A 27,933-nucleotide genomic window follows, 5' to 3' on the forward strand; every position below is an offset into this window, starting at 1 on the left:
GAAGGCTGTGTATTCTAATACACTCTTCATATGTCTATAGTTCTGTTGTCCAGAGGGAAGACTGTGTATTCTAATACACTCTTCATATGTCTACGGTTCTGTTGTCCAGAGGGAGGGCTGTGTATTCTAATACACTCTTCATATGTCTATAGTTCTGTTGTCCAGAGGGAGGGCTGTGTATTCTAATACACTCTTCATATGTCTATAGTTCTGTTGTCCAGAGGGAAGGCTGTGTATTCTAATACACTCTTCATATGTCTATAGTTCTGTTGTCCAGAGGGAAGGCCGTGTATTCTAATACACTCTTCATATGTCTATAGTTCTGTTGTCCAGAGGGAAGGCTGTGTCTTCTAATACACTCTTCATATGTCTATAGTTTTGTTGTCCAGAGGGAAGGCTGTGTATTCTAATACACTCTTCATATGTCTATAGTTCTGTTGTCCAGAGGGAACGCTGTGTATTCTAATACACTCTTCATATGTCTATAGTTCTGTTGTCCAGAGGGAACGCTGTGTATTCGTTTGGTCTCTCGTTTATATGATATATGTTGAAGCTATGTTATAAAAGCTAACGAGGTCAAAAGTTATTTAAGTTAAGGCAGCATTGTACAAGTTAAGGCAGCATTGTACAGTATATACTAGGCCAACCTAACATAAACCTACAGTATATACTAGGCCAACCTTACATTAATCTACATTATATACTAGGCCAACCTTACATGAATCTACAGTATATACTAGGCCAACCTTACATGAATCTACAGTATATACTAGGCCAACCTTACATGGATATACAGTATATACTAGGCCAACCCTACTTAAATCTACAGTATATACTAGGCCAACCCTACTTAAATCTACAGTATATACTAGGCCAACCTTACATGAATCTACAGTATATACTAGGCCAACCTTACATGAATCTACAGTATATACTAGGCCAACCCTACTTAAATCTACAGTATATACTAGGCCAACCCTACTTAAATCTACAGTATATACTAGGCCAACCTTACATGAATCTACAGTATATACTAGGCCAACCTTACATGAATCTACAGTATATACTAGGCCAACCCTACTTAAATCTACAGTATATACTAGGCCAACCCTACTTAAATCTACAGTATATACTAGGCCAACCCTACTTAAATCTACAGTATATACTAGGCCAACCTTACATGAATCTACAGTATATACTAGGCCAACCTTACATGAATCTACAGTATATACTAGGCCAACCTTACATGAATCTACAGTATATACTAGGCCAACCCTACTTAAATCTACAGTATATACTAGGCCAACCCTACTTAAATCTACAGTATATACTAGGCCAACCTAACATGAATCTACAGTATATACTAGGCCAACCTAACATGAATCTACAGTATATACTAGGCCAACCCTACTTAAATCTACAGTATATACTAGGCCAACCTAACATGAATCTACAGTAAATACTAGGCCAACCTTACATGAATCTACAGTATATACTAGGCCAACCTTACATGAATCTACAGTATACACTAGGCCAACCTTACATTAATCTACAGTATATACTAGGCCAACCCTACTTAAATCTACAGTATATACTAGGCCAACCTTACATTAATCTACAGTAAATACTAGGCCAACCTTACATGAATCTACAGTATATACTAGGCCAACCTAACATGACTCTACAGTATATACTAGGCCAACCTTACATTAATCTACAGTATATACTAGGCCAACCTAACATTAATCTACAGTATATACTAGGCCAACCCTACTTAAATCTACAGTATATACTAGGCCAACCTAACATTAATCTACAGTATATACTAGGCCAACCTTACATGAATCTACAGTATATACTAGGCCAACCTAACATTAATCTACAGTATATACTAGGCCAACCTTACATGAATCTACAGTATATACTAGGCCAACCTTACATTAATCTACAGTATATACTAGGCCAACCTTACATTAATCTACAGTAAATACTAGGCCAACCTTACATGAATCTACAGTATATACTAGGCCAACCTAACATGACTCTACAGTATATACTAGGCCAACCTTACATTAATCTACAGTATATACTAGGCCAACCCTACTTAAATCTACAGTATATACTAGGCCAACCCTACATGAATCTACAGTATATACTAGGCCAACCTTACATTAATCTACAGTAAATACTAGGCCAACCTTACATGAATCTACAGTATATACTAGGCCAACCTAACATGACTCTACAGTATATACTAGGCCAACCTTACATTAATCTACAGTATATACTAGGCCAACCCTACTTAAATCTACAGTATATACTAGGCCAACCCTACATGAATCTACAGTATATACTAGGCCAACCCTACATAAATCTACAGTATATACTAGGCCAACCTTACATGAATCTACAGTATATACTAGGCCAACCTAACATTAATCTACAGTAAATACTAGGCCAACCTAACATAAATCTACAGTATATACTAGGCCAACCTTACATGAATCTACAGTATATACTAGGCCAACCTAACATGAATCTACAGTATATACTAGGCCAACCCTACATAAATCTACAGTATATACTAGGCCAACCTAACATAAATCTACAGTATATACTAGGCCAACCTTACATAAATCTACAGTATATACTAGGCCAACCTTACATGAATTCCACTGAATTCATTTATTTTTTAGGTTTATACTTGTGACTTCAATGTTCATTACAACTGTTGGCCTTAATAAGACAATTAGATTTGGAACATACTAGAGCGTGGTTACGGTAAGCTATAAAAACTCAGGCTAGGTGAAGAAGGCACTGAATCATTTGTAGGAATCTAGAGGTCATTACAGTACATTTTATAGATTTGGCCTCTTTCCTCAAGACACCCAAATGTGGCTGGCCACTGTACCATTATCAGTTTCCCATGGTTTTGAGAGGCCAGAATACCTACTTAATGAGGGTATATATGTAAATAAATACATAACTTCTATCCACATAGAAAAGGTTGTCCAGGGCCATAAGATCTGAGTCTTAATAGCTGTGTTTGATTCAGCATCAGCTATTGCTTCCCATGCTTATATAGTTACATTTGAGTCATTTATTATATTTTATTTAACCTTTATCTACCATTCAACGTTATCTACCATTCAACGTCATCTACCATTCAACGTCATCTACCATTCAACGTCATCTACCATTCAACGTCATCTACCATTCAATGTCATCTACCATTCAACGTCATCTACCATTCAATGTCATCTACCATTCAACATCATCTACCATTCAATGTCATCTACCATTCAATGTCATCTACCATTCAACATCATCTACCATTCAATGTCATCTACCATTCAACATCATCTACCATTCAACGTCATCTACCATTCAACGTCATCTACCATTCAATGTCATCTACCATTCAATGTCATCTACCATTCAACATCATCTACCATTCAATGTCATCTACCATTCAATGTCATCTACCATTCAACGTCATCTACCATTCAACGCCATCTACCATTAAATGTCATCTACCATTCAATGTCATCTACCATTCAACATCATCTACCATTCAACGCCATCTACCATTCAACGTCATCTACCATTAAATGTCATCTACCATTCAACGCCATCTACCATTCAACGTCATCTACCATTCAATGTCATCTACCATTCAACGCCATCTACCATTCAACGCCATCTACCATTCAACGTCATCTACCATTCAATGTCATCTACCATTCAACGTCATCTACCATTCAATGTCATCTACCATTCAACGCCATCTACCATTCAACGCCATCTACCATTCAACGTCATCTACCATTCAATGTCATCTACCATTCAACGTCATCTACCATTCAATGTCATATACCATTCAATGTCATCTACCATTCAACGTCATCTACCATTCAATGTCATCTACCATTCAACGTCATCTACCATTCAATGTCATCTACCATTCAACGTCATCTACCATTCAACGTCATCTACCATTCAACGCCATCTACCATTCAACGTCATCTACCATTAAATGTCATCTACCATTCAACGCCATCTACCATTCAACGTCATCTACCATTCAACGCCATCTACCATTCAAAGTCATCTACCATTCAACGCCATCTACCATTCAAGTGTCTGTTCTCAAGATGTCCTGTTCACTAATCTCCAGGGGGTTTTGTCTCTTGCCTCCCAACAATAAACATGTGTTTTATGTCATTTGTTTCATTGTTTCGCTCAGCGGGGAAAGGTCCAAACAGAGACACATGAAGAGACCCTCCCTCCCCTCAACAGCAATTATTTACTGACTGTCGTCATTAGTCTTTCATGACCAACAGGCCATTCAGAGAAATCATATTTACCCTGCTGCCGTTAATAAAATCACAGATGGAACTGGAACCTAGAATCAACGAAACGCACCGCCTGCCTTTGTTCCCCTCCCTGCTGAAACAGCCTGAGGTCGTTCCCTCCCTGCTAAAGCAACCTGAGGTCGTTCCCCTCCCTGCTAAAGCAACCTGAGGTCGTTCCCCTCCCTGCTGAAACAGCCTGAGGTTGTTCCCTCCCTGCTAAAGCAACCTGAGGTCGTTCCCTCCCTGCTGAAACAGCCTGAGGTCGTTCCCCTCCCTGCTAAAGCAACCTGAGGTCGTTCCCCTCCCTGCTAAAGCAACCTGAGGTCGTTCCCTCCCTGCTGAAACAGCCTGAGGTCGTTCCCTCCCTGCTAAAGCAACCTGAGGTCGTTCCCTCCCTGCTAAAGCAACCTGAGGTCGTTCCCTCCCTGCTAAAGCAACCTGAGGTCGTTCCCTCCCTGCTAAAGCAACCTGAGGTCGTTCCCTCCCTGCTGAAACAGCCTGAGGTCGTTCCCTCCCTGCTGAAACAGCCTGAGGTCGTTCCCTCCCTGCTAAAGCAACCTGAGGTCGTTCCCTCCCTGCTAAAGCAACCTGAGGTCGTTCCCCTCCCTGCTAAAGCAACCTGAGGTCGTTCCCTCCCTGCTAAAGCAACCTGAGGTCGTTCCCCTCCCTGCTAAAGCAACCTGAGGTCGTTCCCTCCCTGCTAAAGCAACCTGAGGTCGTTCCCCTCCCTGCTAAAACAGCCTGCTGTCGTTCCCCTCCCTGATAAAACAGCCTGCTTTCGTTCCCTCCCTGCTAAAACAGCCTGCTGTCGTTCCCCTCCCTGCTAAGACACCCTGCTGTCGTTTCCCTCCCTGCTAAAACAGCCTGCTGTCGTCCCCCTCCCTGCTAAAACACCCTGCTGTCGTTCCCCTCCCTGCTAAAACAGCCTGCTGTCGTTTCCCTCCCTGCTAAAACAGCCTGCTGTCGTTCCCCTCCCTGCTAAAACAGCCTGCTGTCGTTTCCCTCCCTGCTAAAACAGCCTGCTGTCGTTCCCTCCCTGCTAAAACAGCCTGCTGTCGTTCCCCTCCATGCTAAAACAGCTGTGAGCTCCATCTGAAAACAGTGAAAAGTCAGGACTCTCCTGATGGGCATGGGGTATGTGAAACAACACACACACACACGCACACACATAAACACACACAGGACACACACACACACACACAGTACACACACGCACACACACACACATAAACACACACAGGACACACACACACACACATCCTGACTGGATCCCATATGACTGACTCAGCCATCCTGACTGGATCCCATATGACTGACTCAGCCATCCTGACTGGATCCCATATGACTGACTCAGCCATCCTGACTGGATCCCATATGACTGACTCAGCCATCCTGACTGGATCCCATATGACTGACTCAGCCATCCTGACTGGATCCCATATGACTGACTCAGCCATCCTGACTGGATCCCATATGACTGACTCAGCCATCCTGACTGGATCCCATATGACTGACTCAGCCATCCTGACTGGATCCCATATGACTGACTCAGCCATCCTAACTGGATCCCATTAGACTAACTCAGCCATCCTGACTGGATCCCATTAGACTGACTCTGCCATCCTAACTGGATCCCATATGACTGACTCAGCCACCCTGACTGGATCCCATATGACTGACTCAGCCATCCTGACTGGATCCCATATGACTGACTCAACCATCCTGCCTGTTTGTCTGCCCTGAATCAGGTTTACAACCATAGAAGAACCCATTGTGTTTTAACAGGATTAAACTGTATATCCCACGGTTGCCCCACTTTGATGGTGTTTCATCCCAAATGGCACCCTATTCCCTATATAGGGCACTACTTCTGACCAGGGCCTTTGGCCCATAATAGGGAATAGGGTGCCATTTGAGACGCAGGCATGGTGTTTCTGTGGGGGAACACTGGGTGGTCAACCACAAACCTCTGGTAGAGCAGCCGACGGAGTTTACCAACGTCCCCCGTCATACTGAAGCCCTGGCTGGCTGCGACCAAAGGGAGTTATCAACTCATTACCTGCTGGTGATTACATCTCATTATGTAGTTAAGTTCTGGTGATTACATCTCATTATGTAGTTAAGTTCTGGTGAATAGATGTAATGGCGTTATTAGTGGTTAAGTAGAGAGGGTCTGAAGAAGGGAAGGAAAGAATACTAGAGGGGATACTTTGATTGTGGAGCACCAAGCCAGATCAGCCCGACCACCCGTAACATTGGGAGGGAGAAGTCAATGGGATTTACCATGGCTGCCCCAGGGCAGTAGTGTCTGGAAAGAATCAAGACGCTTTGCTTATGCTCCACAATGGCAGGTCAATTAGTGACTTCACAATGGCAGGTCAATTAGTGACTTCACAATGGCAGGTCAATTAGTGACTTCACAATGGCAGGTCAATTAGTGACTTCACAATGGCAGGGCAATTAGTGACTCCACAATGGCAGGTACATTTGTGACTCCACAATGGCAGGTCAATTAGTGACTTCACAATGGCAGGTCAATTAGTGACTCCACAATGGCCGGTCAATTTGTGACTTCACAATGCCAGGTCAATTAGTGACTCCACAATGGCAGGTCAATTAGTGACTTCACAATGGCAGGGCAATTAGTGACTCCACAATGGCAGGTACATTTGTGACTCCACAATGGCCGGTCAATTTGTGACTCCACAATGGCCGGTCAATTTGTGACTCCACAATGACAGGTCAATTAGTGACTCCACAATGGCATGTCAATTTGTGACTCCACAATGGCAGGTCAATTTGTGACTCCACAATGGCAGGTCAATTTGTGACTCCACAATGGCCGGTCAATTTGTGACTCCACAATGGCAGGTCAATTTGTGACTCCACAATGGCCGGTCAATTTGTGACTCCACAATGGTAGGTAAATTTGTGACTCCACAATGGCAGGTCAATTTGTGACTCCACAATGGCCGGTCAATTTGTGACTCCACAATGGCATGTCAATTTGTGACTCCACAATGGTAGGTAAATTTGTGACTCCACAATGGCAGGTCAATTAGTGACTCCACAATGGCAGGTCAATTAGTGACTCCACAATGGCAGGTCAATTAGTGACTCCACAATGGCAGGTCAATTTGTGACTCCACAATGGCAGGTCAATTAGTGACTTCACAATGCCAGGTCAATTAGTGACTCCACAATGGCCGGTCAATTAGTGACTTCACAATGCCAGGTCAATTAGTGACTCCACAATGGCAGGTCAATTAGTGACTTCACAATGCCAGGTCAATTAGTGACTCCACAATGGCAGGTCAATTAGTGACTTCACAATGGCAGGGCAATTAGTGACTCCACAATGGCAGGTACATTTGTGACTCCACAATGGCCGGTCAATTTGTGACTCCACAATGACAGGTCAATTTGTGACTCCACAATGGTAGGTAAATTAGTGACTCCACAATGACAGGTCAATTTGTGACTCCACAATGACAGGTCAATTTGTGACTCCACAATGACAGGTCAATTTGTGACTCCACAATGACAGGTCAATTTGTGACTCCACAATGGTAGGTAAATTAGTGACTCCACAATGGCATGTCAATTTGTGACTCCACAATGGCAGGTCAATTAGTGACTCCACAATGGCAGGTCAATTAGTGACTCCACAATGGCAGGTCAATTAGTGACTCCACAATGGCAGGTCAATTAGTGACTCCACAATGGCAGGTCAATTAGTGACTCCACAATGGCAGGTCAATTAGTGACTCCACAATGGCAGGTAAATTAGTGACTCCACAATGGCATGTCAATTTGTGACTCCACAATGGCAGGTCAATTAGTGACTCCACAATGGCAGGTCAATTAGTGACTCCACAATGGCAGGTCAATTAGTGACTCCACAATGGCAGGTCAATTAGTGACTCCACAATGGCAGGTAAATTAGTGACTCCACAATGGCAGGTCAATTTGTGACTCCACAATAGCAGGTCAATTAGTGACTCCACAATGGCGGTTATACATGATTACTAGCAGGGCTGCTCCCTACAGGATGATAAATTATAGTAAAGACACTGACATGATGGACAAACCCTGAAAAACAGGGTTTATAAAATGTACAATATATTGGTAATGAGACAGCAGTTCCCTTTTCCCATTGGGTAAACCACTTGGGATAGTTTTCCAAATATATCCGATTGCCCCAGCCCGGATCTTTGGGGTTTGCCAGCAATCAGCTGCTCTGTTGATTGAAAAGAATATCACATTTATAAAGAAAACATTATGTCATAATACTGAGGAAAATACACAGCATGAGAGGCTGATCAGACTCAGACCTGGGTTCAAAGACTATTTGTTATCATTTCACATACTTTATCTGGGCTTGATTGAGCTGGCCTGGCACGGGACTAATGGAATAGTCACAAAACTGGAAACCTCACCCAGCTGGCACTTCAGGCAAACTAAAGCAAATGTTACAAGTGTTTGAAAGATTTCAAGTAGTACTTGAACCCTGCAGGTCTCGACTGGACGGTCTACCAACACCTGTATTTACTTACTACAGCCAATACTGGGCATTGGAGATCATTGTGCCAGAAATCAAATAAATGAACATCGTAAGCAGTTTCGTGTTTGACTGTTGATGAATGGCTGGAGGACAGGAAGTCAACGCACACCATCTTAAGAGCTTTTTAATGAATGTGCTGCTGCCAACATGATGTCTGGAAGAACATGGGTATGGAACAAGAGTTTGTCAAAGATGATTAATTTAATGTGTTCACAATGATGTCCGAGGGTCTAAGTGTTGGGTGGGATTGTCAGGGTTCACTATAAACTGTGTGTTAGGTGGGATTGTCAGGGTTCACTATAAACTGTGTGTTAGGTGGGATTGTCAGGGTTCACTATAAACTGTGTGTTAGGTGGGATTGTCAGGGTTCACTATAAACTGTGTGTTAGGTGGGATTGTCAGGGTTCACTATAAACTGTGTGTTGGGTGGGATTGTCAGGGTTCACTATAAACTGTGTGTTAGGTGGGATTGTCAGGGTTCACTATAAACTGTGTGTTGGGTGGGATTGTCAGGGTTCACTATAAACTGTGTGTTAGGTGGGATTGTCAGGGTTCACTATAAACTGTGTGTTAGGTGGGATTGTCAGGGTTCACTATAAACTGTGTGTTAGGTGGGATTGTCAGGGTTCACTATAAACTGTGTGTTGGGTGGGATTGTCAGGGTTCACTATAAACTGTGTGTTAGGTGGGATTGTCAGGGTTCACTATAAACTGTGTGTTGGGTGGGATTGTCAGGGTTCACTATAAACTGTGTGTTAGGTGGGATTGTCAGGGTTCACTATAAACTGTGTGTTAGGTGGGATTGTCAGGGTTCACTATAAACTGTGTGTTGGGTGGGATTGTCAGGGTTCACTATAAACTGTGTGTTAGGTGGGATTGTCAGGGTTCACTATAAACTGTGTGTTAGGTGGGATTGTCAGGGTTCACTATAAACTGTGTGTTGGGTGGGATTGTCAGGGTTCACTATAAACTGTGTAGATAAAAAACAACAACAATTGAATCCCTTTTCAGATATAATTGTAGCCCTCTCCTGCAGTCACATGACCTAGTGGCCTCATGGGTGGAATGTTATTCATATTATTCATCATTTCATAATTAATACACTTTTGTTTTACACTGAAAATCCGGTGTTTCCGTGTCAAATGGTTTTGTGATATTTCAGTCTTCTGTGATGTACTGTATATAAAGTGTAATATTTGGATGCAAACTCAAAATGTAATACATTTCAACTCTATTTCTGACATGGTACATGTGTCTTCTTTTTTTAAAGCCCATAACCATGTGTGTGAGGTGAATACTTTTGTTTCAAAGTAGATTTGTTTAAGACTAACAACAATCACTCTGTGTGACCCTGATTTAGCCCACTGCAGTAAAAGGTTAAGGTGGCAAAATGTGAAGACTGTGCAGGGGGTGTGTAGACTTTCACTAGCAATTGTATGTAGAAGATGGAGGAGTGGACTTCAAGGAATGAACTTCATCATTATTTTCCCAAGCTTGCCATGCATTATTTAACTCAGGTATATCACAAGGGACTAAGAAATACATATATTTCTACTCAAAATGGCTGTGGAAACTGGCGGAATGGCTGGTAGAAAAGAGAAAAGCCAATGCAGGAAGAACATATTGAAGCTTGAGTTCCTCTAAAACAAATAATGAATAAATAAATAAAAGCAATGGGATTTCCTCCTCCCTAAACCAAGATCTTGTTCAAAAAGGCCTTAGTGTCCAATATCGGGCTGATACAGTAGATGTCACGCTGACTGGCTACAGTACTCAGTTAAATAAAGGTTAAATAAAAATACATACAATTAAAAATGAAAGTACTCAGACCCTGCTGATGAAAAATAAAAGGAAATCTCCACTGGAAAGGACTGTGTGTTTTCTTGCATTGGTGACAACAGCAATAAGAGGAAAAGGCAAGAATCAACCATAGCTGAAACATGTCTCTGTACTTTTCAAGTCTGAAAGTAACTTCCCATTCGTCCATTTGGTAGCATTTTTGATTGAGGATGCAACAAAGGCCCTTCTGACATGGCTGTGCTCTGGTGATTTACTGGTCCCCAGGGACACTGCCATTCCGCTCGGCTCCAGATGCTTTATAAACAAGGGGACTTCCTGTGATTCTGGAGACTACGTATCAAATGGCACCCTATTCTCTATATTAGTGCACTACTTGTGACCAGAGTCATATGACCAGAGCGCTAAAGTAGTGCACTTTATAGGGAATAGGGTGCCATTTTGAAATGCAGCCTGACTGGCGCTCCTTGCACATGTCGAGCAAAGCACTCGCCTCAATCACCCCTCAGTCCCACTTCCAGCCCTGAAACCTGCCTGGCGCAGTTTCTGAAGGGTGGGAGGGCTTGGAGGGCCCTGGTTTTATAGTGTTATAGTGTTTCACAGCAGTACTGTGCTGCCTGGCTGCTGACTGTTCCCAATAGTGCTGCTGGGATTATCTTGTCACCGAACAACATCTGGAAGAGTGTTTACGCTGTACATCCGACATGAAAAGACAAGCCCCTCTAAAGAGTTATTAGCTTCAGAACACAGTGATTTAAGACTACTTTGAGCCTTTTAACGGATATGTTTTAAATCACTGTTCAACACGTAAGGAAATGAACACGTCGAAAGCGCTGTGTTGAAGTGACTTTGATTCATGAATAGTTGAACTCTCTGGATAACCTTGAAAACATTTAACAAACTATGATATATTGTACATCTACAGTATCTGCCAATGTCAAAAATCCGTTTTGCACCTGTATCCAACTGTAGCCTTTCATTCATTATCAGTTGTTTAGTGTCTTAGACTCCGTAGAGCCTCAGAGATAATGTAGAGAACAGAACACCTATCCTGTACCTCAGAGATAATGTAGAGAACAGAACACCTATCCTGTACCTCAGAGATAATGTAGAGAACAGAACACCTATCCTGTACCTCAGAGATAATGTAGAGAACAGAACACCTATCCTGTACCTCAGAGATAATGTAGAGAACAGAACACCTATCCTGTACCTCAGAGATAATGTAGAGAACAGAACACCTATCCTGTACCTCAGAGATAATGTAGAGAACAGAACACCTATCCTGTACCTCAGAGATAATGTAGAGAACAGAACACCTATCCTGTACCTCAGAGATAATGTAGAGAACAGAACACCTATCCTGTAACTCAGAGATAATGTAGAGAACAGAACACCTATCCTGTACCTCAGAGATAATGTAGAGAACAGAACACCTATCCTGTACCTCAGAGATAATGTAGAGAACAGAACACCTATCCTGTACCTCAGAGATAATGTAGAGAACAGAACACCTATCCTGTACCTCAGAGATAATGTAGAGAACAGAACACCTATCCTGTACCTCAGAGATAATGTAGAGAACAGAACACCTATCCTGTACCTCAGAGATAATGTAGAGAACAGAACACCTATCCTGTAACTCAGAGATAATGTAGAGAACAGAACACCTATCCTGTACCTCAGAGATAATGTAGAGAACAGAACACCTATCCTGTACCTCAGAGATCTCCCCTCACAAACTCAGATCCTTTACACCTGAAGTCCACAGGCGAAGCTGGACACTGAAGTACTTTCTCAGATGCTTTGTGTGTCTGAGTGCTACTGGCCTGGCGTTATTTATGTAATTCTCTGTTCATTTAGGATTGTTGGGGGACACACTGCTGCATCAGCCTCGCCTTAAAACTAAACTCTTCTTCCATCTAGGTAAGGAGTCATTCCAATAGGTTTAACATGGCTGTAGTGCCCTCCCAGGCTGCCTGGATGGATGGATGGATGGACGATGGATGGATGGATCCTCATGGCGTTTGTTCTGTGTTGTTAAATACAGACGTTAAGGCATTTTTTCTTATTCAAAACAGCTGTCAAGTCTACGTAGTTTTGGTCGTTAAGATGAGCAGACTTTGGGGAAGTGAAATGTGTCTTCGTTTTGTAGTTTTTTGTAAATGTTAGTTACAAAATGTGGTGCCTGTCCTCCGTATCCTCCAGACCACAACAACATGGTGGAGAAAAGCGCTTTGATGATAAAGAAGAAGATACAATGTAGGTGCTTCAGTTACTCTTCAGATATTGGCTCCCTGTAACCTTTAAAAACCGTTGAATTAACTAAGTGTTGTCAAACAAAGCCTAACATCAATCTGCTTAAGTACCGAGACGCCAATCCAACTGATCGGTTAAGACGTTTCTGGTTACTGTAGAGGCTGAGATGATGGAAAATGCACCAAGACTATATAACTATTGCCCTCCAAAACTATACAACTATTGCCCTCCGAGACATTACAACTATTACCCTCTGAGACTATATAACTATTGCCCTCCAAAACTATATAACTATTGCCCTCCAAGACTATATAACTATTGCCCTCCAAAACTATACAACTATTGCCCTCCAAAACTATACAACTATTGCCCTCCAAGACTATATAACTATATAACTATTGCCCTCCAAAACTATATAACTATTGCCCTCCAAGACTATATAACTATTGCCCTCCAAAACTATACAACTATTGCCCTCCAAAACTATACAACTATTGCCCTCCAAAACTATACAACTATTGCCCTCCGAGACATTACAACTATTACCCTCTGAGACTATATAACTATTGCCTTCCAAGACTGTATAACTATTGCCCTCCAAGACTATATAACTATTGCCCTCCAAGACTGTATAACTATTGCCCTCCAAGACTATATAACTATTGCCCTCCAAAACTATATAACTATTGCCCTCCAAGACTATATAACTATTGCCCTCCAAGACTATATAACTATTACCCTCCAAGACTATATAACTATTGCCCTCCAAAACTATATAACTATTACCCTCCAAGACTATATAACTATTGCCCTCCAAGACTATATAACTATTACCCTCCAAGACTATATAACTATTGCCCTCCAAAACTATATAACTATTACCCTCCAAGACTATATAACTATTGCCCTCCAAGACTATATAACTATTGCCCTCCAAGACTATATAACTATTGCCCTCCAAGACTATATAACTATTGCCCTCCAAGACTATATAACTATTGCCCTCCAAGACTATATAACTATTGCCCTCCAAGACTATATAACTATTGCCCTCCAAGACTATATAACTATTGCCCTCCAAAACTATATAACTATTACCCTCCAAGACTATATAACTATTGCCCTCCAAGACTATATAACTATTGCCCTCCAAGACTATATAACTATTGCCCTCCAAGACTATATAACTATTGCCCTCCAAGACTATATAACTATTGCCCTCCAAGACTATATAACTATTGCCCTCCAAGACTATATAACTATTGCCCTCCAAGACTATATAACTATATAACAAATTCTTTAGGTCCATCGGTCATCCCAAATGTACTGTCCAGCTCACCTCTGACACTTTTGGGCTCTACTGGTCTCCTGTGTCAGGGTTAGGGCTTCAGAACATCCCTGATATACATCCTACCTCCTCAGACAGTCCTTACTGGACGCCGACAGGAGGAAGTTGGTTTTCCAAAGCCTTTGTTTCTCTGCTTGCTTCTGATCCAAGTCTCCACCTTGGCTCTAGCTGGTGGGTCCAGTCCAGTTTACGGAACTCAAGACAATGAAACCAGCGGTCAACCTTGAGTTACAGTGAGGGCTTCTGAACATCCCTGACCGCCTAGCTCCTCGGTCATCATTACAGACACCAACCGAAGGATGATGGTTGCTTTCTTTGTCTTGCCTCTGTGATTGGACCTGATCCAAGTCTCCACCCGGACTCTAGTTGATGAGTCCAGTCCAGTTTCAGAAGCTTATTCAAAAGCCTTCCAGACCAAAGGTCACCCCAAATGTACTGTCCATCTGACCTCTGACAACACTGAACTGGCTGTACTTTAAAGGCTTTACAGACAGACTGTACCTGTAAATATGTCTCTAGTATCTAGAATAGCTCTCGTCGTCATGACCCTGGCTGACCCGTCCCGCCCAGTCCTGTCTTATGAACTCATTCTTAAAAGCTGTTAAAACCAAAGGTCACGTCATACGGACTGTCCATATCACCTCTGACACCACTTGTGTCTGGTGGGCTGTATTTAAAAGGCTTGGGCTGTACTAACCGACTAAGATTAAAATAACTAGTGGTAGATGTGGCTGTAGTATCTACAGTAGTATGGTTCTCAGTATCATGACACTTGCAGTCCAGTCATAAGAACTCTTTAGAAGAAGTTAAAGCCTTTCAAGCCAAAAGGTCACTCCTAACAGACTGTCCATGTCACTTCTGATAACACTTGGCTGTACTTTCAGGTCACCTCAGACTGTCCATGTCACTTCTGATACCACTTGGCTGTACGTTCAGGTCACTCCAAACAGACTGTCCATGTCACTTCTGATAACACTTGGCTGTACTTTCAGGTCACCTCAGACTGTCCATGTCACTTCTGATAACACTTGGCTGTACTTTCAGGTCACCTCAGACTGTCCATGTCACTTCTGATACCACTTGGCTGTACTTTCAGGTCACCTCAGACTGTCCATGTCACTTCTGATAACACTTGGCTGTACTTTCAGGTCACCTCAGACTGTCCATGTCACTTCTGATACCACTTGGCTGTACTTTCAGGTCACCTCAGACTGTCCATGTCACTTCTGATACCACTTGGCTGTACTTTCAGGTCACCTCAGACTGTCCATGTCACTTCTGATACCACTTGGCTGTACTTTCAGGTCACCTCAGACTGTCCATGTCACTTCTGATACCACTTGGCTGTACTTTCAGGTCACCTCAGACTGTCCATGTCACTTCTGATACCACTTGGCTGTACGTTCAGGTCACTCCAAACAGACTGTCCATGTCACTTCTGATAACACTTGGCTGTACTTTCAGGTCACCTCAGACTGTCCATGTCGACTCTGACACACCTTGGGACAGAGCCAACTGTACAGTAATTAAAAGGCTTTAAAAACAGTCTGAAATAATAGTTACAATGATAAAACGTCTCTCACGCCGCCGATGAGATTCAAACTGTCAGAAAGAACAAATGGTTTGAATCATAGCGTCCTGATCCAGGGCAGGCTGCAGCCGTTACCATCACAACCACCGCATCACAGACGGACAGCATCCGACCTCCATGACTGACTTTAATTCTCTAGCGAACTTTAAACAATGTCCTTAAATACTTATTTACACAGAGAATAAAGTGACCATATCAAAGGTCTTGATGAATGTCTTTTTAGACCGGTCTCTGTAAACACAGCCATTAATGGCAGGACTAATAGTGACTGATTGTCTTTCTGGCAGAGGGGAAGTAGAAACAGATGTAGACTTACAGATGGAACATCTCGTTGGAATTAATGGACAGTCGAGAGGAGACATCCGGCAGGGTTTCAGGCAGTTGCAGAGAGAGATACAAGTAGCTAATGCTAACGCTAATGCTATTTCTTTCATCTGGGACGTGGTTGCTTTAGATTGAGCCAGAGTAGGAGTTAGTACAGGTCTGCTAACCGGTAATGCTAATGGGGTGCTCTTTCACTGTGTGGGGAGAGTAGCATTCACAGAGCACATGGTAGACCTGCAGGGTGGTGTGGGAGAGTAGCATTCACAGAGCACATGGTAGACCTGCAGGGTGGTGTGGGGAGAGTAACATTCACAGAGCACATGGTAGACCTACAGGGTGGTGTGGGGAGAGTAGCATTCACAGAGCACATGGTAGACCTGCAGGGTGGTGTGGGAGAGTAACATTCACAGAGCACATGGTAGACCTGCAGGGTGGTGTGGGGAGAGTAGCATTCACAGAGCACATGGTAGACCTACAGGGTGGTGTGGGGAGAGTAACATTCACAGAGCACATGGTAGACCTGCAGGGTGGTGTGGGGAGAGTAACATTCACAGAGCACATGGTAGACCTGCAGGGTGGTGTGGGGAGAGTAACATTCACAGAGCACATGGTAGACCTGCAGGGTGGTGTGGGAGAGTAGCATTCACAGAGCACATGGTAGACCTGCAGGGTGGTGTGGGAGAGTAGCATTCACAGAGCACATGGTAGACCTGCAGGGTGGTGTGGGGAGAGTAGCATCACAGAGCACATGGTAGACCTGCAGGGTGGTGTGGGGAGAGTAGCATCACAGAGCACATGGTAGACCTGCAGGGTGGTGTGGGGAGAGTAGCATTCACAGAGCACATGGTAGACCTGCAGGGTGGTGTGGGAGAGTAACATTCACAGAGCACATGGTAGACCCGCAGGGTGGTGTGGGGAGAGTAGCATTCACAGAGCACATGGTAGACCTACAGGGTGGTGTGGGGAGAGTAACATTCACAGAGCACATGGTAGACCTACAGGGTGGTGTGGGGAGAGTAACATTCACAGAGCACATGGTAGACCTACAGGGTGGTGTGGGGAGAGTAACATTCACAGAGCACATGGTAGACCTGCAGGGTGGTGTGGGGAGAGTAACATTCACAGAGCACATGGTAGACCTGCAGGGTGGTGTGGGGAGAGTAACATTCACAGAGCACATGGTAGACCTACAGGGTGGTGTGGGAGAGTAACATTCACAGAGCACATGGTAGACCTGCAGGGTGGTGTGGGGAGAGTAACATTCACAGAGCACATGGTAGACCTACAGGGTGGTGTGGGGAGAGTAACATCCACAGAGCACATGGTAGACCTACAGGGTGGTGTGGGGAGAGTAACATTCACAGAGCACATGGTAGACCTGCAGGGTGGTGTGGGGAGAGTAACATTCACAGAGCACATGGTAGACCTACAGGGTGGTGTGGGGAGAGTAACAATCACAGAGCACATGGTAGACCTGCAGGGTGGTGTGGGGAGAGTAACATTCACAGAGCACATGGTAGACCTGCAGGGTGGTGTGGGGAGAGTAACAATCACAGAGCACATGGTAGACCTACAGGGTGGTGTGGGGAGAGTAACATTTACAGAGCACATGGTAGACCTGCAGGGTGGTGTGGGGAGAGTAACATTCACAGAGCACATGGTAGACCTGCAGGGTGGTGTGGGGAGAGTAACATTTACAGAGCACATGGTAGACCTGCAGGGTTGTATTTGTAATGGGTGATAACCTGACCAACAGGAGTTTACATTACAAAACTGAACAAACGTATTAAAACCAGCAGTTGGAAAATGAGTACTTTAAACAGACGGTAAGAGGTTGTGCAATGCTTGCTTGATTTTATTTCAATTCCAGATGTAAATCCGTTTTGTTGAAATCCCTTCCAATTAGAGCTCAGTCACTACGACCAAACATACTACTCAATCCATTTGCATTGGCGTGGTCCAAGGTATTGAAAAGCCCTTCACTTTTTACAGAAGGTTATGACATCATGGAGGCAGACACACCACAGAATTCACATTTCCCTCCCTGATCTGAGTGTACTCGTGTAAAATGTACATGTGCCAGCAAATGCAGCTGTCAGGATCCAAAACAACGACAACAGGAGAGGGATTTATGCATATCCAACTTATTGGGAGCACCAAGTAGTGAGCATACATTTGATTTTGTTAAACAAGACCACATAACCACAGATCAACCAGGAAGCCAGGAAAATATCTGGCAAACAAATGTCACTTATGTTTGGGATGTTCGTCATTGGTTATTGGATTCTTTTAATGTGCCGTCATGTATTTATGGATCTCTAGAACGAGAACCCATGAGAATCCAGCGTGTTTATATTCCCTATATAGTGCACGACTTTTGTCCAGGGCCCATAGGAGTCTGGTCTAAAGTAGTGCACTATGTAGGGAATAGGGTGCCATTTGGGACTCATGCTTAAACTACTTTCAAATATCCAAGCTGAACTAAATGTGAGACTTTTCTGTCCTCCTCCCCATCTTCCTCCTCCTCCCCTTCCTCACCCACCACACCACCTTTTCCTTCTCCTCCTCCCCTCCTCCAGCTCTCTCTCCACCTCCTCCTTAACCTCCCCCTCTTCTCCCTCTACGAGGGAGTACATGGCATCAGCTGAGCGGTGCTAACAGAGGTCCATTCAGGTTGCTGTGCTGCTAGTTGGTCAGTGGACCCATAACAGGCACACCCATTCACTAACAGCTGTTTATATGCACTACCTCTACTACCACCTGAGTGAACCAGCCAGGGCTGAATCCCAAATGGCACCCTATTCTCTATATTTATTTAATTTCATCTTTATTTAACTAGTTAAGAACACATTTTTATTTACAATGACGGCCTACCCCGGCTAAACCCTCTCCTAACATGGACGACGCTGGGCCAATTGTGCGCCGCCCTATGGGACTCCTGATCACGGCCGGTTTGTGACACAGCCCAGTATCGAACCAGGGTCTGTAGTGACACCTCTAGCACTGTGATGCAGTGCATTAGACCTCTGCGCCACTCGGGAGCAATATAGTGAACTACTTTTGACCAGGGCTCTGTATAGGGAATAAGGTGCTATTGGGATGAATCCCACTACTGAAGCCAGAAGTTTAACATTGGGATGAATCCCACCACTGAAGCCAGAAGTCTAACATTGGGATTAATCCCACTACTGAAGCCAGAAGTCAAACATTGGGATTAATCCCACTACTGAAGCCAGAAGTCTAACATTGGGATTAATCCCACTACTGAAGCCAGAAGTCTAACATTGGGATTAATCCCACTACTGAAGCCAGAAGTCAAACATTGAGATTAATCCCACTACTGAAGCCAGAAGTCTAACATTGGGATTAATCCCACTACTGAAGCCAGAAGTCAAACATTGAGATTAATCCCACTACTGAAGCCAGAAGTCTAACATTGGGATTAATCCCACTACTGAAGCCAGAAGTCAAACATTGGGATTAATCCCACTACTGAAGCCAGAAGTCTAACATTGGGATTAATCCCACTACTGAAGCCAGAAGTCTAACATTGGGATTAATCCCACTACTGAAGCCAGAAGTCAAACATTGGGATTAATCCCACTACTGAAGCCAGAAATCAAACATAGGGATTAATCCCACTACTGAAGCCAGAAGTCAAACATAGGGATTAATCCCACTACTGAAGCCAGAAGTCTAACATTGAGATTAATCCCACTACTGAAGCCAGAAGTCAAACATTGGGATTAATCCCACCACTGAAGCCAGAAGTCAAACATTGTGATTAATCCCACTACTGAAGCCAGAAGTTAAACATTGGGATTAATCCCACTACTGAAGCCAGAAGTCAAACATTGGGATGAATCCCACTACTGAAGCCAGAAGTCAAACATTGAGATTAATCCCACTACTGAAGCCAGAAGTCTAACATTGGGATTAATCCCACTACTGAAGCCAGAAGTCAAACATAGGGATTAATCCCACTACTGAAGCCAGAAGTCTAACATTGAGATTAATCCCACTACTGAAGCCAGAAGTCAAACATTGGGATTAATCCCACTACTGAAGCCAGAAGTCAAACATTGGGATTCATCCCACTATTGAAGCCAGAAGTCAAACATTGGGATTAATCCCACTACTGAAGCCAGAAGTCAAACATAGGGATTAATCCCACTACTGAAGCCAGAAGTCTAACATTGGGATGAATCCCACTACTGAAGCCAGAAGTCAAACATTGGGATTAATCCCACTACTGAAGCCAGAAGTCAAACATTGGGATTAATCCCACTACTGAAGCCAGAAGTCAAACATTGAGATTAATCCCACTACTGAAACCAGAAGTCTAACATTGGGATTAATCCCACTACTGAAGCCAGAAGTCAAACATTGGGACCAATGACTTGAATTAGTATGGTTGTTTCATGCAGTATACCTTTATAATCGTCCTCCTCCTCAGCCCAGCCAACATTCCCGCTCATTAACATGTCCTAATGGGGTTTAATAGATATTACCTAGCTCCAGATGATAACGTAATAGGAAAATGTTTAATAAAGTGAGTGATTAAATAACAGGTGCTGAGGCGTAATCAGACCACCAGGTGAGTTCAGCTGTAAACTGACTTGATGTCACTGATACTAGATAACACTTGTCTTGCAGTACTGCGGCTCTGACAAAAACCAGCGTAAATATATAACACGCTTTCACTACTTCCAAAGGGCCAGTATCTGAATTTAAATACAACATTATAAATACAGTAGTTTGTCTAAATAGTATTTGACAAACACATGAGACCACCATAAAGCTGAGCTATGGAAGGGAACCTAAGGGGATATGATGTCATCGCTGTAATGGCTGCTGGTTGTAAGAGCTGAAGGCTCGTGTCTGGAGGCTGTTAGAAATGATGCTGTGACCCACACTTCAGTCAGAATGAAAGGGCCTCAGAGAGCGGAGTGGGGTCTCTCTCTCTCTCTTTCTCTGACCCTCTCCCTCTCTCTCTCTCTGACCCTCTCCCTCTCTGCCACTTTCTTCCTCTCTCTCTCCCGCTCTGCCTCTCTCTCTCTCTCCCTCCCCCCTCTCTCCCAGAACCTTCCAGCTGATGTTGGGAAGGATGACGTCAGCGCTTGCAGGCATCAAACACTTGGCAGTAGAGACAGAGAGAGACAGGCCAGGTTGTTGTAGGGCCTTACACTGTGCTTCTGTTGCCTGTTACAGGGGAAATGTTTGTGGGACATTAAGGAATACCCTATACTGCCAGCAAGAGGGCAGCGTAGAATCAACACATTTAGAGCTCCCGCCTTCAGAACAGATCTGGGTTCAAGTACTATTCGAAATCATTTAAAATTCTTTAACTGTGCTTGATTGAGCTTGCATGTTGCAATGGAACCAATTGAAACGTCCCAAAAGTAAAAACACTTCCCTACGGGCACTTCAGACAGACTAAAGCAAACACTGAAAGTATTTGAAAAATTCCAAATAGTATTTGAATCCAGGTCTGCTTCAGCGCGGAGGTTCTCTCAATAGAGATTCTGTGTTTCGTCTGGACTCGTCTGAAGAGAGATAAACATGCCGACTCCTGTTTTCCCCATGGCTGAGGTAACAGCCTGTAAGGTGAAACAGACTAATAATCAACACGTAGGAGCGCGGGAAAAAGGTATACGAGAACTTTCATATACTGTCTACTAAGTCCTTACCCTGTCAGAGAGTACCGGGAGACCTATAGGATACTAAGTCCTTACCCTGTCAGAGAGTACCAAGAGACCTATAGGATACTAAGTCCTTACCCTGTCAGAGAGTACCAGGAGACCTATAGGATACTAAGTCCTTACCCTGTCAGAGAGTACCAGGAGACCTATAGGATACTAAGTCCTTACCCTGTCAGAGAGTACCAGGAGACCTATAGGATACTAAGTCCTTACTCCATCAGAGAGTACCAAGAGACCTATAGGATACTAAGTCCTTACCCTGTCAGAGAGTACCAGGAGACCTATAGGATACTAAGTCCTTACCCTGTCAGAGAGTACCAGGAGACCTATAGGATACTAAGTCCTTACCCTGTCAGAGAGTACTAAGAGACCTATAGGATACTAAGTCCTTACCCTGTCAGGGAGTACTAAGAGACCTATAGGATACTAAGTCCTTACCCTGTCAGATAGTACCAAGAGACCTATAGGATACTAAGTCCTTACCCTGTCAGAGAGTACTAAGAGACCTATAGGATACTAAGTCCTTACCCTGTCAGAGAGTACCAAGAGACCTATAGGATACTAAGTCCTTACCCTGTCAGAGAGTACTAAGAGACCTATAGGATACTAAGTCCTTACCCTGTCAGAGAGTATTAAGAGACCTATAGGATACTAAGTCCTTACCCTGTCAGAGAGTACTAAGAGACCTATAGGATACTAAGTCCTTACCCTGTCAGAGAGTACTAAGAGACCTATAGGATACTAAGTCCTTACCCTGTCAGAGAGTACCAAGAGACCTATAGGATACTAAGTCCTTACCCTGTCAGAGAGTACCAGGAGACCTATAGGATACTAAGTCCTTACCCTGTCAGAGACTACTAAGAGACCTATAGGATACTAAGTCCTTACCCTGTCAGAGAGTACTAAGAGACCTATAGGATACTAAGTCCTTACCCTGTCAGAGAGTACCAAGAGACCTATAGGATACTAAGTCCTTACCCTGTCAGAGAGTACCAAGAGACCTATAGGATACTAAGTCCTTACCCTGTCAGAGAGTACCAAGAGACCTATAGGATACTAAGTCCTTACCCTGTCAGAGAGTACCGGAAGACCTATAGGATACTAAGTCCTTACCCTGTCAGAGAGTACCAGGAGACCTATAGGATACTAAGTCCTTACTCCATCAGAGAGTACCAGGAGACCTATAGGATACTAAGTCCTTACCCTGTCAGAGAGTACCAGGAGACCTATAGGATACTAAGTCCTTACCCTGTCAGAGAGTACTAAGAGACCTATAGGATACTAAGTCCTTACCCTGTCAGAGAGTACTAAGAGACCTATAGGATACTAAGTCCTTACCCTGTCAGAGAGTACCAAGAGACCTATAGGATACTAAGTCCTTACCCTGTCAGAGAGTACCGGGAGACCTATAGGATACTAAGTCCTTACCCTGTCAGAGAGTACCAGGAGACCTATAGGATACTAAGTCCTTACCCTGTCAGAGAGTACCAAGAGACCTATAGGATACTAAGTCCTTACCCTGTCAGAGAGTACCAGGAGACCTATAGGATACTAAGTCTTTACCCTGTCAGAGAGTACCAAGAGACCTATAGGATACTAAGTCCTTACCCTGTCAGAGAGTACCGGGAGACCTATAGGATACTAAGTCCTTACCCTGTCAGAGAGTACCAGGAGACCTATAGGATACTAAGTCCTTACCCTGTCAGAGAGTACCAGGAGACCTATAGGATACTAAGTCCTTACCCTGTCAGAGAGTACCGGGAGACCTATAGGATACTAAGTCCTTACCCTGTCAGAGAGTACCAGGAGACCTATAGGATACTAAGTCCTTACCCTGTCAGAGAGTACCAGGAGACCTATAGGATACTAAGTCCTTACCCTGTCAGAGAGAACCAGGAGACCTATAGGATACTAAGTCCTTACCCTGTCAGAGAGTACCGGGAGACCTATAGGATACTAAGTCCTTACCCTGTCAGAGAGTACCAGGAGACCTATAGGATACTAAGTCTTTACCCTGTCAGAGAGTACCAGGAGACCTACAGGATACTAAGTCCTTACCCTGTCAGAGAGTACCAGGAGAGGCTACTCCCAGGTAGCATAATCCCAGTATAAGGACACATTACATCCACCTGCTCCTCTAATGCTATATGATCTGATCACCAGTCTCAGACAGTCAGATTTCATAACCAACTCCCTCTGATCTACGCCCAATGTTAACTCTCCTGCAGCGATCTGGAACCCAATGTTAACTCTGATCTGGAACCCAATGTTAACTCTCCTGCAGCGATCTGGAACCCAATGTTAACTCTGATCTGGAACCCAATGTTAACTCTCCTGCAGCGATCTGGAACCCAATGTTAACTCTCCTGCAGCGATCTGGAACCCAATGTTAACCCAATGTTAACCCAATGTTAACTCTCCTGCAGCCATATGGAACCCAATGTTAACCCAATGTTAACACAATGTTAACTCTCCTGCAGCCATATAGAACCCAATGTTAACTCTCCTGCAGCCATATGGAACCCAATGTTAACTCTCCTGCAGCCATATGGAACCCAATGTTAACCCAATGTTAACACAATGTTAACTCTCCTGCAGCCATATGGAACCCAATGTTAACTCTCCTGCAGCCATATGGAACCCAATGTTAACCCAATGTTAACACAATGTTAACTCTCCTGCAGCCATATAGAACCCAATGTTAACTCTCCTGCAGCCATATGGAACCCAATGTTAACTCTCCTGCAGCCATATGGAACCCAATGTTAACTCTCCTGCAGCCATATAGAACCCAATGTTAACCCAATGTTAACACAATGTTAACTCTCCTGCAGCCATATGGAACCCAATGTTAACTCTCCTGCAGCCATATGGAACCCAATGTTAACCCAATGTTAACACAATGTTAACTCTCCTGCAGCCATATGGAACCCAATGTTAACTCTCCTGCAGCCATATGGAACCCAATGTTAACCCAATGTTAACACAATGTTAACTCTCCTGCAGCCATATAGAACCCAATGTTAACTCTCCTGCAGCCATATGGAACCCAATGTTAACTCTCCTGCAGCCATATGGAACCCAATGTTAACTCTCCTGCAGCCATATAGAACCCAATGTTAACCCAATGTTAACACAATGTTAACTCTCCTGCAGCCATATGGAACCCAATGTTAACTCTCCTGCAGCCATATGGAACCCAATGTTAACCCAATGTTAACACAATGTTAACTCTCCTGCAGCCATATGGAACCCAATGTTAACTCTCCTGCAGCCATATGGAACCCAATGTTAACCCAATGTTAACACAATGTTAACTCTCCTGCAGCCATATAGAACCCAATGTTAACTCTCCTGCAGCCATATGGAACCCAATGTTAACTCTCCGGCAGCCATATGGAACCCAATGTTAACTCTCCTGCAGCCATATGGAACCCAATGTTAACCCAATGTTAACACAATGTTAACTCTCCTGCAGCCATATAGAACCCAATGTTAACTCTCCTGCAGCCATATGGAACCCAATGTTAACCCAATGTTAACACAATGTTAACTCTCCTGCAGCCATATGGAACCCAATGTTAACTCTCCGGCAGCCATATGGAACCCAATGTTAACTCTCCTGCAGCCATATGGAACCCAATGTTAACTCTCCTGCAGCCATATGGAACCCAATGTTAACACAATGTTAACTCTCCTGCAGCCATATGGAACCCATATAACATTGTATTCAAAGGAACATCTGTACAATGTATAAAAAACGTTAGTTGACAACTCAACCAAATGTAAATCACAGCTAGATGTTGAACTGACATCTGTGCCCAATGGGTTATGGGATTAGTGGATTTATTAACTTGTATTACGTCATGGGAAGCTGCTGTGGGAGACTGTCAAGGACGATAACGGACGATATTGATATGAGTCTTTGCTCCATGCCAGGTCTCTGTTATGCATTAGTATAGGGTCTAGGGAGGAGAGAGAGAGAGGGGAGAGGTGGAACAGAGAGGGCAGAGAGGAGAAAGGACCTAGGGGAGCGAGACAGGACCACTAGCATTATTGTTATGGGTTAGTATAGGCTCTAGGGAGGAGAGAGAGAGAGGGGAGAGGTGGAACAGAGAGGGCAGAGAGGAGAGAGGACTTAGGGGAGAGAGACAGGACCACTAGCATTAGTATAGGGTCTAGGGAGGAGAGAGAGAGGGGAGAGGTGGAACAGAGAGAGGGCAAAGAGGAGAGAGGACCTATGGGAGAGAGACAGGACCACTAGCATTATTGTTATGGGTTAGTATAGGCTCTAGGGAGGAGAGAGAGAGAGGGGAGAGGTGGAACAGAGAGGGCAGAGAGGAGAGAGGACCTAGGGGAGCGAGACAGGACCACTAGCATTATTGTTATGGGTTAGTATAGGCTCTAGGGAGGAGAGAGAGAGAGGGGAGAGGTGGAACAGAGAGGGCAGAGAGGAGAGAGGACTTAGGGGAGAGAGACAGGACCACTAGCATTATTGTTATGGGTTAGTATAGGCTCTAGGGAGGAGAGAGAGAGAGGGGAGAGGTGGAACAGAGAGGGCAGAGAGGAGAGAGGACCTAGGGGAGAGAGACAGGACCACTAGCATTAGTATAGTATAGGAAGGGGAGACGTTAGTATAGGAAGGGGAGAAAGTAAGCCAGTTTGGTCTGGTACAGCGTCCAGACAAGATAAATAGTGGGGGTTCGCCATACCGGTAAAAAATCTGCCTATCACAATAATTAACACAAAATGTCAAGAATACTGTAGGATATTACACCAGGTCCCCTAGATAGTGCACTGCAATGGGACCTGGTCTAAAGTATTGGGGCAGTGATATTCAGGTAAAGGGAAGAGGTCTGGTCTAAAGTAGTACACTATATAGGGAAGAGGTCTGGTCTAAAGTAGTACACTATATAGGGAAGAGGTCTGGTCTAAAGTAGTACACTATATAGGGAAGAGGTCTGGTCTAAAGTAGTGTACTATATAGGGAAGAGGTCTGGTCTAAAGTAGTGTACTATATAGGGAAGAGGTCTGGTCTAAAGTAGTGTCCTATATAGGGAAGAGGTCTGGTCTAAAGTAGTACACTATATAGGGAAGAGGTCTGGTCTAAAGTAGTACACTATATAGGGAAGAGGTCTGGTCTAAAGTAGTACACTATATAGGGAAGAGGTCTGGTCTAAAGTAGTACACTATATAGGGAAGAGGTCTGGTCTAAAGTAGTACACTATATAGGGAAGAGGTCTGGTCTAAAGTAGTGTCCTATATAGGGAAGAGGTCTGGTCTAAAGTAGTGTACTATATAGGGAAGAAGTCTGGTCTAAAGTAGTGCCCTATATAGGGAAGAAGTCTGGTCTAAAGTAGTGCACTATACAGGGAAGAGGGTGCCATTTCAGACTGGGTTCCAGTCACACTGCATGGGTGGGCCTGTAAACCCAACCTCACCAGGAGGAAATCCCTCCTCTACTGTGACTGATAATATACACAAACACAGACATCAACATCAGGCTTCACAGCCCTATGAAGCTGTTTAGACACACATGTCAAATGACAACAAAGTGTTGAGCCGGGCTCTTCAACTGCTTTCAACATAAATCAAAACAGCTATTTGCCACTCAGTGGCAGAGCACAGTACAAAGTCCATCTGCATTAGAGTATGGTGAGAATGTATTGGACGGTAGCTTAGACTCACAGACGGTTTTCCTCTTCTGTTTATCTTTATAGCTACTGTTGAGCCCTGCAGCCAATTCAGACATCTTTTCTGAACCTGTTTTCAACGATGGCCAACAGCTGAGCTACAGAGCTGTCAAAATGTGTATTAACGTTATAAAAACTCACTGGAACAGGTTTAAAATAGGAAGAAAGTACATTGTTCTGTATGGTGGATCTATCATGTGTTGTTAGCAGGGATGAGTAGTGGTTAACCACTTGATCCACCCCCCACCACACACACACCTCCAGGGAAAAGCCTCCACCCCAGGTGTTAGCCCAAGCCCG

This window comes from Salvelinus namaycush, chromosome 5, assembly GCF_016432855.1.
Source record: "Salvelinus namaycush isolate Seneca chromosome 5, SaNama_1.0, whole genome shotgun sequence".
Classification (NCBI taxonomy): Eukaryota; Metazoa; Chordata; class Actinopteri; order Salmoniformes; family Salmonidae; genus Salvelinus; species Salvelinus namaycush.